The 20099-nt window shown below is 46.3% G+C and overlaps 1 protein-coding gene across 1 annotated transcript in view; it reads right to left on the reverse strand.

Annotated features, from left to right (window-relative positions):
* The window catches only part of COL4A2 (collagen type IV alpha 2 chain), a 181920-nt gene that overhangs the window by 161120 nt on the left and 701 nt on the right, over positions 1-20099 (reverse strand). The gene's annotated exons all lie outside the window — the stretch shown is intronic.

Raw genomic sequence — 20099 nt, forward strand, 5'->3', positions numbered from 1 at the left:
TTACCTGGTTAGGAACTTTAAACACATTGTGCTAAAATAGATGAAACATTTATTTTTTGCTATACCATGGGTCCTCAAAGAAGTCTGAGCCTTGTCTCTGATGTAGTTCTATGAAGATCAAAGGGTTCTGGCTTCTTGATAGAATGCTCTGTTCACCACTTCCAAAACAAACTTTTCAAAACAGCGAATCATGTAATTTACTAAAAAAATGATCTAATCTATAAAATTACTTAATTTAGTGAGGTTAGATGACAACATTCGTTTATCAAGGCTGACTCTGAGCTAGGGCTCGGGTGTTAATTCTAACAGGAACTAGCTGTCCATTTACCGGCAGGTCTCTGTACCTCTCTGGACCCCAGCCCCCTCATGTTTAGAAGAAATTTGGACAAGTTTATCCCTGAAGTCCTGCCTTTGAGCTTTTACATCTAATTATAATAACTTTTTCAGTATTAACTGAAGAGTTCTCACTGTTGTTTACTGAAGACAAAGTCATAATTATTAGTATAGATTAATGAGGCTTATGGCACACAATTTATAGTTCTACCATCACCTAATGATCATTTAAAATATTGACCCCTTATTGCCTTGGCTGGGTAGCCCAGTTTGTTGGAACATCCTTCCATACACTAAAAGGTTGGGGTTCAAGGCAACCAATTGATGTTTCTCACATCACTATTTCTCCCTATCTCCCCTTTCCTCTCTCTCTAAAATCAATAAGGCCCGAAGCTTGGAGGCATGGAACAGACTGACATATCTTGATGTGGGGGTGGGGAGACAAGGAAAGATAAACCAAAGAAATTATATACTTTATGCATAGCCCATGGACATGAAAAATAGGGTGGTGAAGACCTGGGAGTGGGCATGGGTAGGAGCTAGGCAGAGGAGAACAAAAGGGAGAAAATGGGAGACATCTATAATACTGTCAACAATGAAATAAAATGAAATCAATAAAAATATTTTCTTGGGTGAGGATTAAAAAAAATATTGACTCTGTTTCATATTAACATTTCAGGAAAATGTTATAAAAAATCTATTGAGATTTTACTAAGTTGAGAGGAATTTAATCATCCTGTGTATGTGACCAATGAAAGCTGTTTTTATGTTCACAATTTTGTTTTAAAGGGTGACTTTTAAGAAGTGATGGCTAAGTACTAAAACTTCACTTGGAACAAGTGCCTTAACGAATTATGAAAACAAAATTAGTGGGGTGTGGGTCTATTTCTCCAAAACTGTTTGGGGGGGAATTTTAATGCTTCAGTGACACCCACAGAATAAATTCCACTCTTGAATCAACATGAACCAACAACTTCAAGTGGCATTTATTCGTTTTTCCTCTTAATTTCCCATGTCTGGCTCTTCACTATAAAAAGACATACAATTACAAATCATCTGGGACTATTTAAGAAGATCACTCTGACAGCACTCTTCAATCTCTTGCCTTCTAATGACAAGAATTGATTGTTAGAGGTAGGGTCATTTTGACCCTGAGATGGATGAGCCAGGAAGGATGGCTGGGTGGCAGTGGTGATGAACCCACTGTGATCAATGATGTGGGGAGACACTTGTCTTCAGTGTCTAGTGTGGGTGACTGAATGTGCTGAGCCGTGTGGGGTGGGTGAGGCACTGAGCAAATGGAAGGAAGCCAGTGGAGGGAAGTGAACTAACTTAAGCAGAGTAGCTGGTGAGGCCAAGATGTGGATGGTCAGGAGCCCTCCTGATCGCAAGCTACAGAAGCAGCTGAAATGGGGGTCCTGGGAAGAGGGTAACCGAAGTTAGCAGACCAGCAGATGTCACACAAGGGAACAGGGCAGAGGTGTCTGAAGCTGAGACTACATGCGACTACGAGTTCAGCTTCAAACTTCTGGGGGGTAGGGTGGCAAATATTACCAGGTTTTGGCTTGAATTCAAACTTATTATCTATCCATGGTTAAGACTTTTTGGTTATAAATTGGTCGTGTTTTTTTCAGTTGGCTTTATGAGCTGCCATCTGAGATGGAGTTTCATTGGTTTCTCATGTTAATACAGTATTATTCTCACGGTGCCATGCAGATGAACAGGCTGACAATCAGGAACAGATTAGGATGTGAATGGATCCCAGTGGGCATGACTCAGCAGAGTAAGAGTCACTAAAGAGGCAGCTGGACAAGGTGTGGGGATTGAGGAAGAGTCAGGCATGCAGCCCCTTTCTGTGGAATCTATGTTGTTGAGACTGTAGTCTCCGGAGAAGGAGGCCCATGCAAATTTGGGAAAATGAAAACTCAGATAACTGATATCCAGAAACAGCCTATTTAAGACACTTCCTGTGGCCCAAAATATGCTGATGAGAAAAGAGGCTGAAGGAGCTGTCTCTACATTGGAAAATGTAGAATTACCTGCCAAGGCTTCATGACTGAGGGATGCAGAGGGGGTTGGAGGAGTGTGCTGTCACTGGAGAGAGTGGCAAGGAGAGGACATTCTCAAGTTCAAGTGGTCACTGAGTTCAGAGGAAAAAGCAGTAATCACAGAACCTGCTGGGATGTTTATTCCTAATAGGCACTGTGTTCAGTGCCTTCCATACGTTATGAAATGTATTCCTCTTAGCAACTAGCTGAGGAGAGACTATAACCACACTTTACAGAAGAGGAAAACAAGGGCCACCCAAAATGAGAGATCTAGCCCAAGGTTATATAGATTGTGACTGATGGAGCCTGATTTGAAGCCACGTGAGCTGGACTCTGAGGTCATAGCTCCTCACCTTGGGCGATGGGCAGGTAACAACCTGAGTTAGAAGCTAAGGACTGAAAGTTCTGGGACAGGACACAGCCATAATGTGGGAGACGCTGGGTCCTGCTGCTCTACCACGTGCAAAGTACAAAGTCTGTCCCTTGAAGGGGAGGGGAGGAGGACTTACGGGAAGAAGGAGCCTGAAGAAGTGCAGAGACAACAAAGGGACAAATGGATTAAAGTCCACAGAGGACTCTCCCGTTACCGCACCCCCACAGTGATTGTTCCACCCAAGAATTCTCTACCGCCACTAATCTTCCAAGATGATTTCCCTTGTAGACATTTAGGTAATACGCCTGTCTTCTTAATCTTAGCTTTCTTTTCTACTACTTGATTGTCTGACATAGAATTTTCCAGAGGATTCTGTTTCATAAATGCTTTCACTGGAGACTACCAAATACATAATTGACCATCACTAGGGAAAACCAAGTATCACTCCATGAGATACAGAACTGCCTCTAACAACGGAGAAAGATAACTGGGTGTGGGGGTGAGGGACCTGTGCTTTCAACCTCATTTCAAAAGGAATCAGGCTTCAAGGAGACTGTCCATGAAGCAGGATTTTTCTCTCTCTCCTGTTCTATTTTGTCAGTTTCTAATAATTGGTTCTAAACAGTTATTCAGAAATGTGTTGACTTCTGATCACTAGATACACCTTTGTTTTAAACTTTGTTCAGATGATGAGCTACGGTTGATGGTGTGAAGAAGACCCATTTTTATGGGAGTAAGTGGGTTTTTGTGAAATAGGCCATGATGCCCCTTCTTCTATTCCTTCTCCTTGCTCCTCTAACAGGCTGTTTTTGCAAGGGGCGAACTTGCTCTCAGGTAGGACATGTCCCCAAAGTCTTGGCCCCACTTGTCAAAAGATAAACTGCTTTGTAAAGGAGAAATTCCTAACACTTCTAGAGACCAGCAGATGAAAATGCTCTTTCCCTCCTAGGGCTTTTCAAAACTTGCCTGTACAAGCAAGTGTGGTGTGATTCCTGCAGCATTTTAGAGGTTGGCAAGTCATTCCAGGGTCAAGCGAGCCCTGGTTACACATTCTATCAATTTCTAGGAAGTGGAATTGAGTAGTTTTCCTACTCAAAGGAAAAACAGAATCCAAAGGCTCTAGAAACGGTGTCTAGGGCTTCTCCCCAAATTGTGGGCCCTGCACCAGTGGCATCCCATCCCTGGAGAGTGGATTGGAAATGCAGAGTGTCAGATCCTGCCCAGATCTGCTGAACATGCATCTGCTGAATCAGATCTGAATCTGCAGAGCTGGGCCAGCACTGCTCTGGCCCGGCTCTGCAGATTCAGCCAGGACTGGCGAGTTTTGCCTGATTTGGTTTCTCAGGCATCCAGGTGAGAAGTTATCACCTACGTATAGGTCTCACTACTTGTCAGGTATCAGAGTTTACAGGAAACCGTAACTTCTCAGGCCAGCACCCTTTCCCTTAAATCTTACTATCATGGGCCCAGTAGGGCGAGACTCTTGAAAGAATAAGTCCAGTTATCACTTTGCTTGCTAACTGGGGGGTTTTGATGGATGGCCACCGCCCATTCCCACAGATTGTGTGATTTTGGTCATTGGTTCGCTTTCCATATTCTTACTCTTGTCAGACCAGGCTAAGTTTCTGGAAGCACAAAGGAGGTCACTGGCCGATCGCTCCTGCCCTCCAGAAAAAGTTCAACTCAGTCCATAGACTGCTCGTTGGCCAAATGCCTGACTTCCCTTTGGGGCTGAAGCTCAAGAGAAAAAGAAAATGCAGGCTATGAAATAGTTTGGCACTCTGTCTTGCAGTGGAAGCATATTTTGCCTTAGTTTGATTTTGTAGATAAGCCAACGTCTGTCTACCCCAGTAGTTTTTAATCTAGCAATTTAAACTGAGTGAAAACAATGAAAGAACTCCTCATCAGTTGACCTCAGGTGCATATTTCTGAGGGATGGCACTGAGCATAATGATTTGTGCTGTGATTCTGTGGGGAAAAAAAAAAAAGGGCCCCAAACATTTAGTGTTGGTTCTGACCAGGACTCCTGACTTTGCTTTTTCTTCCCTCTGCTGGTATCTTTCTGTCCTGTGAGTTAGATCCCAGTTCAACCTTCCACTGGGTACTGGAGAGTCAGCATGCCCATCCCCTGGTCCCTGCCCTCACAGGACTCAGGGGGCCATGCTCAGGTTTGGGGGAAGAAGAAGCCCTTTTTCCTTTGGGAGTTTCTTACTGTATCCCTGCGTGTCCTCCCATGATGAGCACAGAGGGGTGGGAAGAGAAGACACCTCTGAGCCATTGTCAACTGGGTTTCTCTGCTTGGGAAAAAGACCCTCCAATTGGCCCACAGCTCCTATGACAAATCACTTATTTAAACCCTGGGTTTCACAACTGCAGGGGGACGAGTATTTATTAAAGAGACCCATTCAACACAACTGACTTAGCAAAGAAAAAGCTCACAGCAAGACCAGTGCCAGCTATCCACACAGCATCCCAACATCTCCAGTCAGGCAGCCTCCTCTCACACAGATGTTCTCCTCCTCCTGGGCTTTGATTCAACAGCCTGCTGACAGTTCCCCAAACAGAGTTTGCAGAAGAGAAAAGGCAGAATAACTAGCTGGCCTCAACCCATCCTATCTTTGGGATCTAAACCAGTGATGTGGCCACAGGCTCTCAACCTCTTTGAGAAATGTCACCTCCACGCCCACCATAGAATTCTAGGTTTTCCCAGGATTAGTGTCTTTGTCTATTTGCTTCTCTAAGACTGAGAGATAGTTCAGCAGCTGGAAGGGGTGCGGGGAGAGGGCTGGTGCAAAATGAGAGTTTGGGCTCAACGTGTCAGACTGAAATATTAAAAAGGGGTCCCTTTCTTTGAGCCTGCCTCTGGGTGTCCTCCCTCCTGAGCAGCTGACCTTACCCAGGCGGCCCTGGCAGCCTTCTGATCATGTCACCATTCTCGTTGGCTTAGAAACCTGAAATATGTTTAGCCTTCCCATGGAATGATTACACAGCACATGATTTAATAAAGTTCTTTAAGCACCGCTAGGCAGGCCACTGTGCCAAGGGAGGAAACAATGATGCATGAGACATGTTCTGAACCCTCCAGGAGTCGGAGTCCAGCAGAGAGGAGGAAGAGCAGTGGCTGGAGATGGACCCTCATCAGACTAGTTTAGAATCCCCATCTCCACTTCTCCATGCCCTGGAGTCTCCTCAACTCACTGACTCTGTGACCCCAGCTCGGTGAGAAGAGAGGGCCTCTAATTTGATAAGCTCGTGGGTAAGACTTATCTTGGTGGCATCTGAGGGCTTGATCTCAGGACCCTCCCAGAGACAGTCTCCTCTGCCAGCCTTCTGAGTTACAGCTTCTCCTACCCACTTCGCGTCTTGAGGCTTCCATTCCCTATTTTCTTCCCGAGAAACCTTGTGTAGTCCCATGGCCTCAGGAGAGGCCCTGACTCCGTGGCGACCTCATCTGTAGTTCCAACCCAGGCCTTGCTCCTAAGCTTCACTCCTGCATGTTCGTGCTTGACCCAGAGGATACTCGCACCAGCACATGCAGAATCCACCCTATCAGGGAGGTCAACATTTGCCAGAAAGCAAGACATGCATCAAGAGGAGACATGCAGAAGTGGGGAGACTGAGTCTGAGGGAGAGAAGTACAGGAGGACTCATGGCCACCTGGCCCAGGTGTCCCTCTGGTTTGATCTGTGACTCACTTCTTCTAAACCTGACATTAGCCATTAAAACCCACCAATCAAGAAAACAAAACTGAGCTTTAAAATAATAACTTAATAAAGGACAGGGATATTATTCAGCCTCAAATAGGAAGGAAACTACCACACATGCTATCACACGGTTGAAGCTTGAAGACATATTGCTAAGTAAAATAAACGGGTTACAAAAGGACAAATCTTGTGTGATTCCACTTACATGAAGTCCCTAAAATAGGTCCACTCCAAGAAACAGAAAGTAGAATAGACATTGTCAGGGGCTGGGGAAAGGGAAACGGGGAATCTGTTTTTAATGGGGACAGAGTTTCAGTTTGGGATGATAAAAAAAGTTCTGAAATTCTGGAGATGGATGGTAAGGCTGGTTGCATAACAATGAAAATGTTCTTAATGCTATGAACTCTACACTTAAAACGGATGAAGATATCAATAGTAAATTTTGTGTTACGTGTATTTTACCACAGTTAAAAAAACAAGTATAAAAGAATCAACAACCTGAAGTGACATTAATAAGATTGTTTCCAAATGATTAGTTTACAAGCACTGTATTTGTTGCATATGGGGTGTGTGAATCATGTATCAAGATTTTATTTTTTACTTCAGGAAATTTACCTATTTTTTTAAGACATAAAATGCTTAGAAAGAAGATCTGAAATAAATTTTTTTTTTTTTTTTTTTTTTTTTTTTTAATGTGAGGAACTAAGAAAAACCTCATGAAGTCCGTCTTTCTGTTGATTCTTAGACTCAGGCTAATTAACCCAACGAAGAGTACAAGCCAACAAGAAGGCAAAACTGTTCATTGACTTAATAGCCTTTGTCTTCTTTCCTTAACTCAAGAATAAGAAGAATAAAGATTCTGTAAATGGTACATTAGAAAAAGACATTTATTTTTCTGTGAGACACTGATGTGGCTTTGCTTTCTTGTTTTTATACCAAATAGAAGCCGATGGTCCCGGGTTTAGATTTTGTTCTAGGGCAGTGGTTGGCAAACTCATTAGTCAACAGAGCCAAATATCAACAGTACAACGATTGAAATTTCTTTTGAGAGCCAAAATTTTTAAACTTAAACTTCTTCTAACGCCACTTCTTCGAAATAGATTCACCCAGGCCATGGTATTTTGTGGAAGAGCCACACTCAAGGGGCCAAAGAGCCGCATGTGGCTTGTAAGCCTCAGTTTGCCGACCACGGTTCTAGGGGAACCGACCTTCTCAGTTATTTGAAGTATCAGTGCTGCCCAATCATTACTTGTTCTAGAATCTCTAGACATAAGTCAACACTACTCTTACCTGCTTTTACTTCTTAAGAATGTTTGGATTAAAAACAAATAATGAAGAATGAGCATGACTAATCTTACTTTCTCCCCCTTCTAGAGTAAGTCATAAGTCATTTATTTCTAGAACATTAAATTCCAATCAGGTGAGAAGCAGATAACAGACCGCTCCTATCGGGGGCATCACCCTACTACAAAGCTTCCCAGGTGATCCGAAAGTCCTGCCAGTCCAAGGTCCACTGGTTTCATAGAAAACCAGAGGCAAATTCTGTGCATAAATAATTTCAGATCCATTTTTGAACAAAGTTTTAGATCTAGAAGAGCACAGGGTCTCGGCAAAGAAATTCTGGCACAGGGATAAAAAGAGGAAATTAGGATCTGTAAAGAGATATTTTACTACTTCCCCCCTCTCCCCCCCCCCCCCAACTTCTTTGCTGGGACTCTATTGACATGAATAGGCAGAGAATAATCTTTGTCTTCTGTATCTCCTGGCAAGATCAATTTAATTGGAAAGGGACAGTAGAATGCTGAGAGAGAGAGAGAGAGAGAGAGAGACAGAGAGAGAGAGAGAGAGAGAGAGAGACAGAGACAGAGAGACAGAGAGAGAGAGGGAAATACGAACAGGAGTGAAGGGATGAATTGAGCTCACCTAACTGGTCCTGGGCACACTTCCCTCCCTGAGTGATTTGAGTTTCCATTTTAATCAAGAGCAGAACTGATTATCTGCATCGTTCCTATAATTGGGTTGCTCTGGTTTCCCCTAGAATCATTTGGGAGAATTTAAAGGCTGCATTCTCCTTCCAGACCCCAGGAAATCTGTTAAGGCTTTGAAAGAATGTTTCATGTCATGCCTCGAAGGTCTGTTCTCATGTGAGGTTGGGAACCAGACCCGGTAACAGCAGGAAATGTGACTAATCTGACCCATCCTTCTTCCAGCCTTCATCTAAATGAATGACTTTTGCTAAAATCGACATTTTTGTTTTAACTTTGCAGCTTTTTAGATACGCGATTAAAATGAATGTGCTTGCAACTTCTGCAATTTCACAAAAGCCAAGGTAGATAGCTGACAACACATTGTTATCAGGTGACTTAGCAAGAGACAGATTTTATTTTTCCAAACTTGGGCATCTTGATGTTGGTAAGCACACACAGAAACTGGTGTCTACATGTTTTGGCATAAGGTTTACAAATCCTTTTGGACGACTTGCTGTTACTATTCCTTGTTTTGCAAGGGGAGGGGGAGACTGGATCAGAAAAGCGGATGGCTGTGACGAAGGAAATCCTGTCTGAGCTAACATTGCCTTGAGAGCTGGGGGTGGTGGGCAGGGAACCCTGGTGAGAGCTGGCAGAGAAGAAAGGTGGTGTTGAGATAGGAAAATAAACTATTTCAGGCCCCTACTTGGCCCTTGATTGTACTTGGACAGCTGTTACAATGAGGACAATGACTAAGTAAGGAAGAAAGGGAAGGAGGTGGTTTTCCTCCTTGGAATTTCTGGCCTGGGATCTTCCTGTTAGAATCCACCCACTGGCCTTGCTCTCCTGGGTGCTCAGAAGGAAACAGGTATGTGTGTGTGTCCAGTTTATCCTGACTTCTGGAACCACAGCAGACACTGTGCATAGCTAATGCCCTGCCAGGAAATGGGAATGGGAGGAGAGGGAGGAGGGGGGATGTCCTTCTGTTCTTTCAAGAAAGAAGTTCTCTCCTAAGATTCAACTGGGTGTTTTCTATGCCATGTTGCCAGACCAAAACCTCTTTGAATTATCTTGCTTTGTTAAATCATCCTTGGGTCTCAGAATTATTTGAACAAGATGTTCTTTGTTGTTAAGTCTTTCCACTTGTTCTGGAAATAATTTAGTCGCACCTTAACCTAACTTTGATTAACACTAAAAGGTTTTGCTGGCATTTCTCAAATGCATGAAAAAGAAAACAACTGTCCAAAGGCAGTAGGAAGATGCCCCTGCACCCATCTTGCCATGTGAACCGTGTGTGCACTGGTGAGCTTGTCCACAGCTCAGCGTTGGGGCACCACCGGCACTGTGAAGATGGCAGGATCTTATCCCAACTTCCTCCTGCATCCCTTCAGGCTTGCTGGCTGGTGCACCCATGCCACATCCTCCTCTGCCCTGCTGTGCCTTGCTCTGCCTGAAGGCCACACACAGAGAACACCCGGTCATGGCAGTGAGGCCCGAATAATTTTTCCCCAAACTCTAGTAACACTTGAACTTTTCTCTCTGTAGCTTCAAGGGCTTTTGCTTTTTAAAATTTGAGCAAGAAGATCCATATTTAATTCACACACACGCACACACACAAAACCTAAAACCACGTAGGCACTAGCTAACATTCAACACACACACACAAAACCTAAAACCACGTAGGCACTAGCTAACAAGCACCACAATGCTGAGATCACTAAGATCTTTACATGCAATTTCTTCTTTTCTCCTCAGAGCGCATTTAGGAGTTAGAATTATTTTTAGTCCAGTTTTAGAAATGCAATAAAGTTTAAAAGCTAAGTAACCTGTCCAAAGTTACACAGCTGAAGTAGCAAAAACAAGTTTCCAACTCAAGACCCAAGCTGGCCTTATTCCTCGTGAACCCCATGCTATGGTCCTGCTCCTCTCCTCTGAACAGCAGGGTCTAACTCTTGATGAGTTACTGATGAGTACAATCACATGTGAAATCCGAGGTACTCCAAGTCCGATCTAGTCAAAGGAGAGAGACACTAGGTCTCAGACAGTGAGCCCTTGCTGGTTGCTCTCTACTTCTACACATGGACAATCCTAGAATTGGACAACTCCTACTTCCCACCCCTCACACACTCTAACCCTGCTGCTCCTGGCCTGTCCTCGCTCTGGAACCCAGACCTGAGCACATGATAGAATTGATGTACATTCTACTATTCCTAGTAGAACCGGGCACATTCATTTGGCCATCGAGTTTCACATGAATGATCTCACCATGAACCTGTGACATGATTATCAGCATCCCTGTTTTACATATGAAGGAAAGGAGGCTCAGACAGGAAGTGGCTTTCCCCAGACTTTGGACTCAAACCTAGATGCTCCAACTCTTTAACAGGCCACACCCGTCTACCTGCTGGCACGTGGGAAATGCCAATGAAAACCATTAAAATAAACACACAACAGTCAGAGCAGCCCCAATATAAAGAAATTGGCTTTGTCCCAGGAAAAAAAATGGATTCTGACATCATTCCACTGCTGACCATGGAGGTCTCCTGCCGAGCTAGATAATTGTGGGAAGGTCCCTTTCTCCCCAGGGGGGTTTCAGTACATTTTTCTCCAAGTTTGGACTGACAATCTTCCAAGAGCCTCTCCATGTGCTCTGCGATAATCATGCTGTGCTCACACGTCCCTCTCCCCTTTTCCAAGCTGTAGTACATACACCTTCAAGGCCTGGCATTTCGAAAAGGACCAGAGAAGGAGATCTCCATAGGAACCCAGTTCTGCCTCTCGGAGTCCCCCTTGCCCACTCTCATGCCTTCCGTGGTCATCTGTGTGGGCTTCTCCTGAATGCAGCCTCGCTAGTCTTTGTTTCTCAAGCTCCTTAGCCACCTACATGCACAGGGCAGCCTCTTTACAGACCCTAACGGGACTCTCATGCTCCCTAGAGACAGTCATTCTTCTGTCATCTGCCTGGGCAGCCTTGTAGAAAAAGGAGCCAGGAGCATCCAAAGGCCCTGAGTGCATGTGGGTGCATATGTGTGCTCTGTGTTCTCTATTTCTCTCTTTCTTCCAACTATCATTGTCTATTATCTACATTTATCTGCCCTCTATCATTTACATATATCTAATATCTAACTCTATAAATTCCATGTAGCTACATAACACACACATATTTTACATGTAGTATACATTAGATTTAGATGTAAGTAGATACATTTTGTATGCTCAACACCTTGTGGGTTTTAAATATGCACACAGGCATATGTATTCGACAGCTAGGGATTTGTTAGCCTGCACAGTGGTTAAGAGCAGAGGCTTTGGAGTCAGCGAGTCTTGGGCTTCATTCCCAACTTTATTCCTTATTGACCTCATAACACGTGCCCTAACCTGTGTGTGCCTCACTCCGTACATCTCTAAAGTGGGATAACTGCGGAGTTGTAGGCCTTTAGCAGGTAATGTGTATCAGCAGCTGAGGTTAGTTCCTGGTACCAGTGTGCTCACTAAAGGGAGTTGCTGTTGTTCCTGTGGGATATTTTAGCTGTCCCTGGGGGACCTGGAGCTCTAGAATGCACCTTCAAGGGTTAGTATTTCTTATGTCAATCCCCAGGGACCTCACAAAGACCCTCTTGGAGGTCCTCTTCCTTGTCTCCAATCTGGAGCCAGAGTCAGGGAGGTAAGGGCACAGGAGGGAGCAGGTCCCACGGCCTGGTCTGTTTCCTGCGTACCTCCTTCCTGACACCAGTTTGCAATTATTGTACAGTCCTTGCTAATCAGCCTCTCTTTTCTTTAATGGACAAACCAGAGCCTTGAGGCCTCCCAGGGAGCATGTGTCTTTGATCCACTCGCCAGCAGAAGCCCTTTGCTCTGTTCTCACGAGCCCACATCACTCCACAGAGTCACAGAGCCCAAAGCACTCCACATGCAGAAAAAGTTACATAATTTCTACCAGGTACCAGAAAATCAGTGCATGTAACTCAATAACCCAAATTCTTCTGTAATTCCCACATGGAGATCACGGACCTGGGCAAAAGCAGCAACAGAGGAATTTTATGGGTGGGGTTGAAACAATCCCTAGGAAAAAATGCAAATCTTTCACAGACGATCAATGCTCCTTTTATCACCTAGCTTTACCCAGAGGGGGAAGCATTTAATTTGGGGAAAAAAAAAAAAACAAAACAAAAAAACCCACCCTGCAGTGAGAAAAATTACATTTTTATCTCATCTTTTATTAGTTGTTCCATGACTGCATTCCTCATCCAGAAGATTTGTTTGAACACTTTCAACTATCTCATTTTCAACTGACATCTTCACTCATTTATGGGACAGACACTTCACTGAATGCTCCCTGTGTTTCAGGCCCCGGAGCATGCAATGTACCGAACAAATCCTGGGGGAACAATGTGACACGTCCTCATCTTTGGATTGTGGGAGCAGTAATTACCCTTGAGGAAGAGCGAGACAGATGTTTAATGTCTATGTAAGTTATGAATGATGACTTGAAGTCATTGATCTCTGATGATAATTAAAAAGTCCTAGGAGTTTGAGAGGGCACACTCTAATTAGATTCTAAAGTGGGTCTCAATTCTAAGGGCAGAGGGCCCAGCCAGGTACAGGCATTCTGCCATCTGCCACATGGGCACTCTAATAGGTGAGAGGGCAGGGTGTCCTTCATGTCACAGGGGCCACAGGCTCCACAGAGGAGATAGGGTGTGTATGGAGCCAGCTGCAAAACAGAACTGGAAAGGCCAGGGGACAGAGGCTGCTCTGTTCCTGCAGGGTGGTGACAGAGGCAAACGTGTGAGGCAACAGCCACTGGCCATTGGCCATCCTGGTTCTGGCCCTTTCCCCCCAGTCCATAACTGAAATAGAAGCTGTGGCAACAGGGAGATTGCTAACTCCAAATTCCACCATAATGGCTTGTAGGGAGTACTTGCGGAAGTAGAGCACAGGGACACTGGACATCCCAGCAGAGCCACTTTCATGCTCCCCACCCAGTATTCCAGGCATGCAAGAAAGTGGGGGAGGTCTCCCTCTTTCCATTCAGCACCTACCAACTCTGGCCTGACAAATCAGCAAGGGCTAGAGGTGTGAGCATTCACATTTATTGTCTCCTTGGAAGGGACACCATCATGCAATCCCGCCATGCCATGGCAAACTCAGGAAACAACGGTGCAGCCATTTTCCCTGCCTGGTTAGTCAGTCAAGAAGAGGGAGGCTGCTGCAGCTCCCTGCGGACCTCCTATTGGATGCTGAGCTGTGGTAACTCCCTTGGGGTGCCCTTCCTCCCTTCTCTTCACACAGCACTCCCCCCAAGTGAGGGGGACAAAAGTCCTTTCCCCATGATGGGGCCACTTCTGCCATATTTCTTAGCACACAGGAGTGCCTTTTGTTTACTTCGCCTACTAGAGAAGAGAATGGGAGCCATATTTTCCTCTTGCTTGCCCCATCTGCTGCCCACTGGCCCCAGACTTGCTGCTTCTCAGCTTTTTCCTTTGCACTTGTCTGTCTGGCTTATGTGCACCAAATGTGACTGTCTCTGGCTTCCAAGAGGAGGTTTGCAGAACAGTTGCAAAGACAGTGCAAGGAGTCCCCTATACCCTTTGGCCAGACAAGATGATGCTGTGCCAACATCTTACATTGTCTTGGCACATTTCATCAGAACTAGACATTCACATGAGTACATTAATTGCAGAGAATTTTGCCAGCTTTTCCACTAATGTTATTTTCTTTCTTCCAGAATGCTGTACTATACTCCCCCCCCCTTTTCTTCCTTCCTTCCTGTCTTCCTTCCTGTCTTCCTTCCTTCCTTCCTTTCTTCCTTCCTTCCTTCCTTTTTTTTTTTTTTTTTTTTTTTTTTTTTTTTTTAAACAAAATAACTTGTTGCTTCAAAAGGCAGCTTCAGTCAAGGCAGCAGAACACAAGCGAACAGAACGCCCAGTGCACATCAGCAGTCTGCCTCGAGCAGCGGGAGACAGGGAGGTACCAACATGAGGAGACCAGATCCAGGCACTCAGGGGCTTAGTGTCTGGTGGGTGGGACAGAGCTTGCAGGGGGAGCTGCTGGAGACTTGTACTTCCTTTGAAATTCACTCCCTGACCACATGGCTGGAATTGGACTACGTGCCTTGGGTCTCCCTAAGATTAGATATCCCCTTTTCCTTTCATGAATAATCAAAAGAAAAGTCACACCACAGGGAAGCCCATGAAATCAAAGTTAGTGAGTCATTCAGACCTTCATCTGTCCCAGGACAGGCTCATTAACGGAGCAAGCAGATATGAGAGGGGAGGCAGTAGGTAGACACCAAATGTCCTTCCCATTCTCTCATCTTAGATGATTAAGTTCCATTCACTGAATTCCAGAAGCTCCTCACAAAGACAAAAAGATAAAAAGCCTGATGCAGCATATTTACTTTTAAGTCATATCCTGGAGCAGCCCAAATGCTTTCCTGGAAAAGCCTTCCTATTCCCAATGTTACATTCCTATTCCAGCCGGGAGGGGGTGGGGGGGGAGGGGGAAGCCAGCTCATCTCTGGGGTGGGGGTGGAGGGGCGAGAACCAGCTCATCTCCGTGGTTTCAGCTCAGGGAAGGGCCTGCGGCAGGTGTGGGCGCTGTGTGTGCTCACTTCTGGCTCCCCAGCTCACCTGGAGCCCCCAGCACTGACACCATAACCTGGAGCCCCCAGCACTGACACCATAACCTGGAGCCCCCAGCACTGACACCATAACCTGGAGCCCCCAGCACTGACACCATAACCTGGAGCCCCCAGCACTGTCACCATAAGCTGGAGTCCCCCCAGCACTGACACCATAACCTGGAGCCCCCCTCCCCCAGCACTGACACCATAACCTGGAGCCCCCAGCACTGACACCATAACCTGGAGCCCCCAGCACTGACACCATAACCTGGAGCCCCCCAGCACTGACACCATAACCTGGAGCCCCCCCAGCACTGACACCATAACCTGGAGCCCCCCCAGCACTGACACCATAACCTGGAGCCCCCAGCACTGACACCATAACCTGGAGCCCCCAGCACTGACACCATAACCTGGAGCCCCCAGCACTGACACCATAACCTGGAGCCCCCCAGCACTGACACCATAACCTGGATCCCCCCCAGCACTGGCACCATAACCTGGAGCCCTCAGCACTGACACTATAACCTGGAGCCCCCAGCACTGACACCAACAGCAGAACCAAAGCATTGCATGACTTGCCCCGGGTCAAACAGCCAGTGAGTGGCCAGGTGGGCATGAGGCTTTGTTGCTCCCCAAGACTACGGTGCAGCCCTTAGCTCCAGAGGCCACCGGCTACTGCACAGATCGCCAGGTTTACAAGCTGACTTCCCTAAATCTGGGGTTCCAGACTCCACCTCCCAGCGGATACCAGCAGATACCAGCGGATACAGCAGGGGCCAATTTCAGAGCTTTCTCTGAAGTCCTCTAGTCAAAGATAAATATTCTTTCCCAGATTAAAAGAACAAGACATTTCAAAACCATCTTTTACAGAGTGACACAATTATTATCAGACATAATGTTGAAAAGTTAAACATTCACTGCCCTTTCATTTTCCTTTGAATTTTCTGTATTATTTAATTGGAGCATGTCATACTTTTTTTTTTTTTTCTTTTTTTTTCCCCCTCTCTTCAGAAAAACAGACAATCCTTTGATTTTTATTATTTTAGTCAGGTTTTGCTTTCTAGTCTAGAGCTTATTTGAATTTCTTTCCCCCCCCTCTCTCTGGTTCCAAATACACTCACCTACAGTGCTAGAGCCATGTTCCCCGTCCTCCCTTCATACCCGAGCCATGTTCCCCGTCCTCCCTTCATACCCGCGTCTCGTTCTGAGGTGCTGGGATGAGCCGCTGGCGCCGGGTACTGCGGCCAAGCCTGACCAGCCGCCAGGGAGGATCGCTTTAATTTCCTCCTGAGACATGTTTGTTTTTCCATTAAGAAGGAGCCTTGTGATATTTCCCTTTTTCTTAGGGGTCCAGGTTTTAAAACAATAGGACTACGCTAGGGAATTCTGGGAAAGAACTGTTCTCCATGATTCTTAAATAGAGCCTGGGGAGCATCTTAGCACTAAACACTTTTTCCCTTCTTTTTCCAGTAAAACAACCAAACAGATCAATTTATTAACCCACAAGATGCTGCCGTCATATTCTGAAGACTCTTTGAAATTTTCATAAACACATATCAGTTCTAAGAGCACATAGAAACAGACATCTAGAGAGTTTTTCCACATTACAATCCCTTTAAATCAGGATGGATGTTCTCTGGTTATTATACATTTTTTAAAATAATTTTTTAATAAACTGATTGAAAGGAGAAGAGAAAATCTTTAGGACACATTGCTGCTGCTGCTGCTGCTTTTTCTTTTCTTGTTTTTTGGTTGTGGGGAGGGAAAGGTATGGCAGCATGCAGGAGGGTAATTTTTCAAGTGAATTTTCCAGGGACTGGATTCCTAGAAAGCACCCTGGAGCCTGAAGCTAGTGCTGAAGGCAGCCTGGAGCCAGCACGTCCTGGGGTGCACAGGGCTACACCCTGAGACCTCTGAGAATCTACAGTCTGGGGCCTGTTTCTCCAGCTGGTCATGAGGTCAGCTCAGGCCCCCTGCATGTTTAACCTAAGGGGAAGAAGGCCTTTGTTCTCTGGAATTCTTTTCCTTTCAGAATCAAGATCTAAGAACTGGTCCCTTAGATCTCCAAGGCTGCTGCCCCATCTCTGAAGATAACTAACCATGCCAGCACAGGCTGCAGTGTGTGCTTTTGCTTTTAAGTCTCCTGAACCTTAGAACATGCTGCTGTGGATACCTTCCCTGACACAGGCCCAGCAGGCACCTGGAGCTCTTGCTCCGAGGCCACCCTCCAGCGCACTTCACACATATCCATCCAATCCGCTGACATCCCCAATCCTAGAGGTGGGTACCATATTGCAGGACATAGGGGTTTGGTGAGTGCCGGGGGAGGCAGCAGCTCATCAGCTGTGAAGTTGGGAATGGGCCTCTGCCCAGGCAGCCTGCCTCCAGAGTGTGGGCGGTAACCATTATGCAGCCTTGCTGTTGGGAAGGGGCCTCTGCATACACACTCAGCACCTTGGCTCTGCATCCAAGGGAGGGCACCTTTAGGAAAGGCAACCTGAACAACAAACAGCGAGCGCTGCCCATGGTGGCACAGGCCAAGCACACGTATTTACGTTGGGTCCTGAGCCCAGGCTGCCCCGTGGGATTTGTGCTTCCTTTTCTCCTTTGGACAACGGATCATATTGCTTCTCCCTTGCACTGGGCTCCTGCTATTCAGAGCAAAGCAGCAGTGTGAGGGATGAGGGGTGAGGGGTGGTTCTCCTTCCTAGGAACCAGGCTCCCAATACAACACTGTCAGCCACCATTAAGAGCAAGGAGAAATCACAACCAGAAGACAAATACTGACACTTAGGAGCACCTGCACACTGCAACAATGAGCCGCCCCTTTTACTGAACTGACCTCTCCCTGGGAAGAATGGGTACACATGGGCAACGAGACAGGATTCTTGAGTATGGCGCACCAATAGGGGAGGAGCTGAAGTTGCCACAGTGAAGAAAGACACTTGAATGCATACAGTTAAGGACCAAGGAATTATTTTACAAGGAATAGCTATTAAAGCCAGTGGGCAGTAAGAAGATCCATTGTTGAATATCGCCAATCGCATGCCTGTTGGATAACACTATTAATAGCTTTCTAGTAAAACAACTCAGAAACATTTTGTCTGTTTAGATTTAGAATCTACAGCCCAGGGACATGAAACAAATTGACAAGTGAGTACCATTGTCTCCCAACACAATACTCTAGCTCAGTGGTTCCAAAACTCTGTCATCAAGTCGGATTCCAGGCTCTGAGGCTCCACCCTGGCAAGTCTGATCAGAATGTCTGTGGAACAGAAGTCTGCATTTTTAACCAGCCTTCACAGGTGAGCGCAGGGGTCCAAGGACTGCACTCTGAGAAGCACTGCTAGGCAATAAATGCGCTTGGTCCCATCCAGGGATCAGAGAGCAAAGAGACTCAGGTGAGTGTGCAGCATCTAAGTTGTCAGAGGAAGGCAGAGAGGTATACTACATGTGGCAGGGCACTCACTGGCCTTTGTAAGAAGCTAGGAATATTCTCTTCCTGCTCAAAGTGTGGAAACAGGGCTCTGGATTTATGAGACTGTGCAGAGCTGCATTTAGGACCCACATATTCTGACATGAAGCCGCATCCACCGATTTTAGGATCAGTCCTAGATAAGATTCCCGGGACTCTCACCATCCTCAGGAAGGAAAACGCTGATATCACCAGCAGTGATTCTAGGGGACCAGAGGGTGTGGGAGTCAACAGGACTCAGTGCTTTCCTTTCTAGAAGTCCCGTCCTTCTTTTCAATGCATGCGTTTTGCTCTGCCTTATGAAAATGAGCCGAGTCCCATGAGGTCATATGTGCATAAGGACCCCTAAGGGTCAAATGTCCAGGATATTTGATCTTCTTACATCAGGACATGTAGAAAGGAAGAAACAGATCTGAGGTCTAAGAAAACTTTGGCCTGGAATGTTCCAGTCAAAGTCTCTGACTTCCTTTCTGACTTCCCAATCCCTGAACTGGAGCAGAAGGCTACAGGAAAGTAAGGCTAAAGGTTCTTTCCCAAGTTAGGGTAGTTCTTCCTCTCTCACAGCCTTTAATATTCCTGTTTTATGTGAGGACAGATCAAGGTGAAAATAACGGACTTTAAATCAAACTGCAAATACAGCTTCCCACTGTCCTTTATGGGCACTGGACCCAGAGTAGGGACCCTAGAAGGGGGGAGGCATTCCGGGCCGGAGTCCTCTGAGAAAGTCAGGCGTGACAGAAGTCATGCTCCAACAGCGTACAGAGAGGATGAACATCTAGGAAGTCCCCTCCAGTTTAAACACTCATGTCCTCAGCTGAAGAGACCCACCACACCTGTGGCGGTATGGCCAAGCTCCATCAGGCTCAGTAGAAGTGGCGCCCATTACTTAACCACAATTATAAAATCCCACAGGACCGTCACCAGTGCCATGACAACATGGATAGAGCTGCTCGGAAGGGCAGGGCTGCTGGGGTGGGGGCACACAGTAAACGGGTCACCTGGAGGGACCTGAGCTGCACCCAGGGTGCCTCTGCCAGGGCCAGACCAAATGTCCAGCCAGCGTTTCCTCCATCACCAAGGTTAAAGCGAAACACAAAGTTGCTAATGGTCCTCCTCGCCCCGCCCATTCCCCTCCCCCCCGCCCCCGCCCCCAAAAGGCGTGCATTAGAGGAAGAAGCAAACTCTGCCTAGGACAGGACAGCACTTAGACACCAGCTTCTGAGATCCACAAACACGCTTCTCCCGGTACCCTGGCGCCCCATTGCCACGTGCCTGACAGCCTCCCCTGGCTTCTAAGGCTTTGCCTAAACGTAGGAAAAGGATGCCAAGGCTGCACGTTTTAAATGACTGGTTCCCGTGGCAGGGCCAGCACTTGCAAAGCACTAATGGATGGTGGGAAGGCAAAGCGGAGAAGTTCCTTGGGGAAAGCGAGCTTTCTCAGAGGCTGGGCTGGGCAGGGGCTGTCGGGGACACCCGGACACACACACACACACACACACACACGCCCAGGTGAGCACGCAGTGGGCTTCCCAACCACACACTCCCGCGCGGCGCGCGAATCCAAGCCCGTG

The sequence above is a fragment of the Pipistrellus hanaki genome (genome assembly GCF_964339955.1).
Source record: "Pipistrellus hanaki genome assembly, chromosome: 3".
NCBI lineage: Eukaryota > Metazoa > Chordata > Mammalia > Chiroptera > Vespertilionidae > Pipistrellus > Pipistrellus hanaki.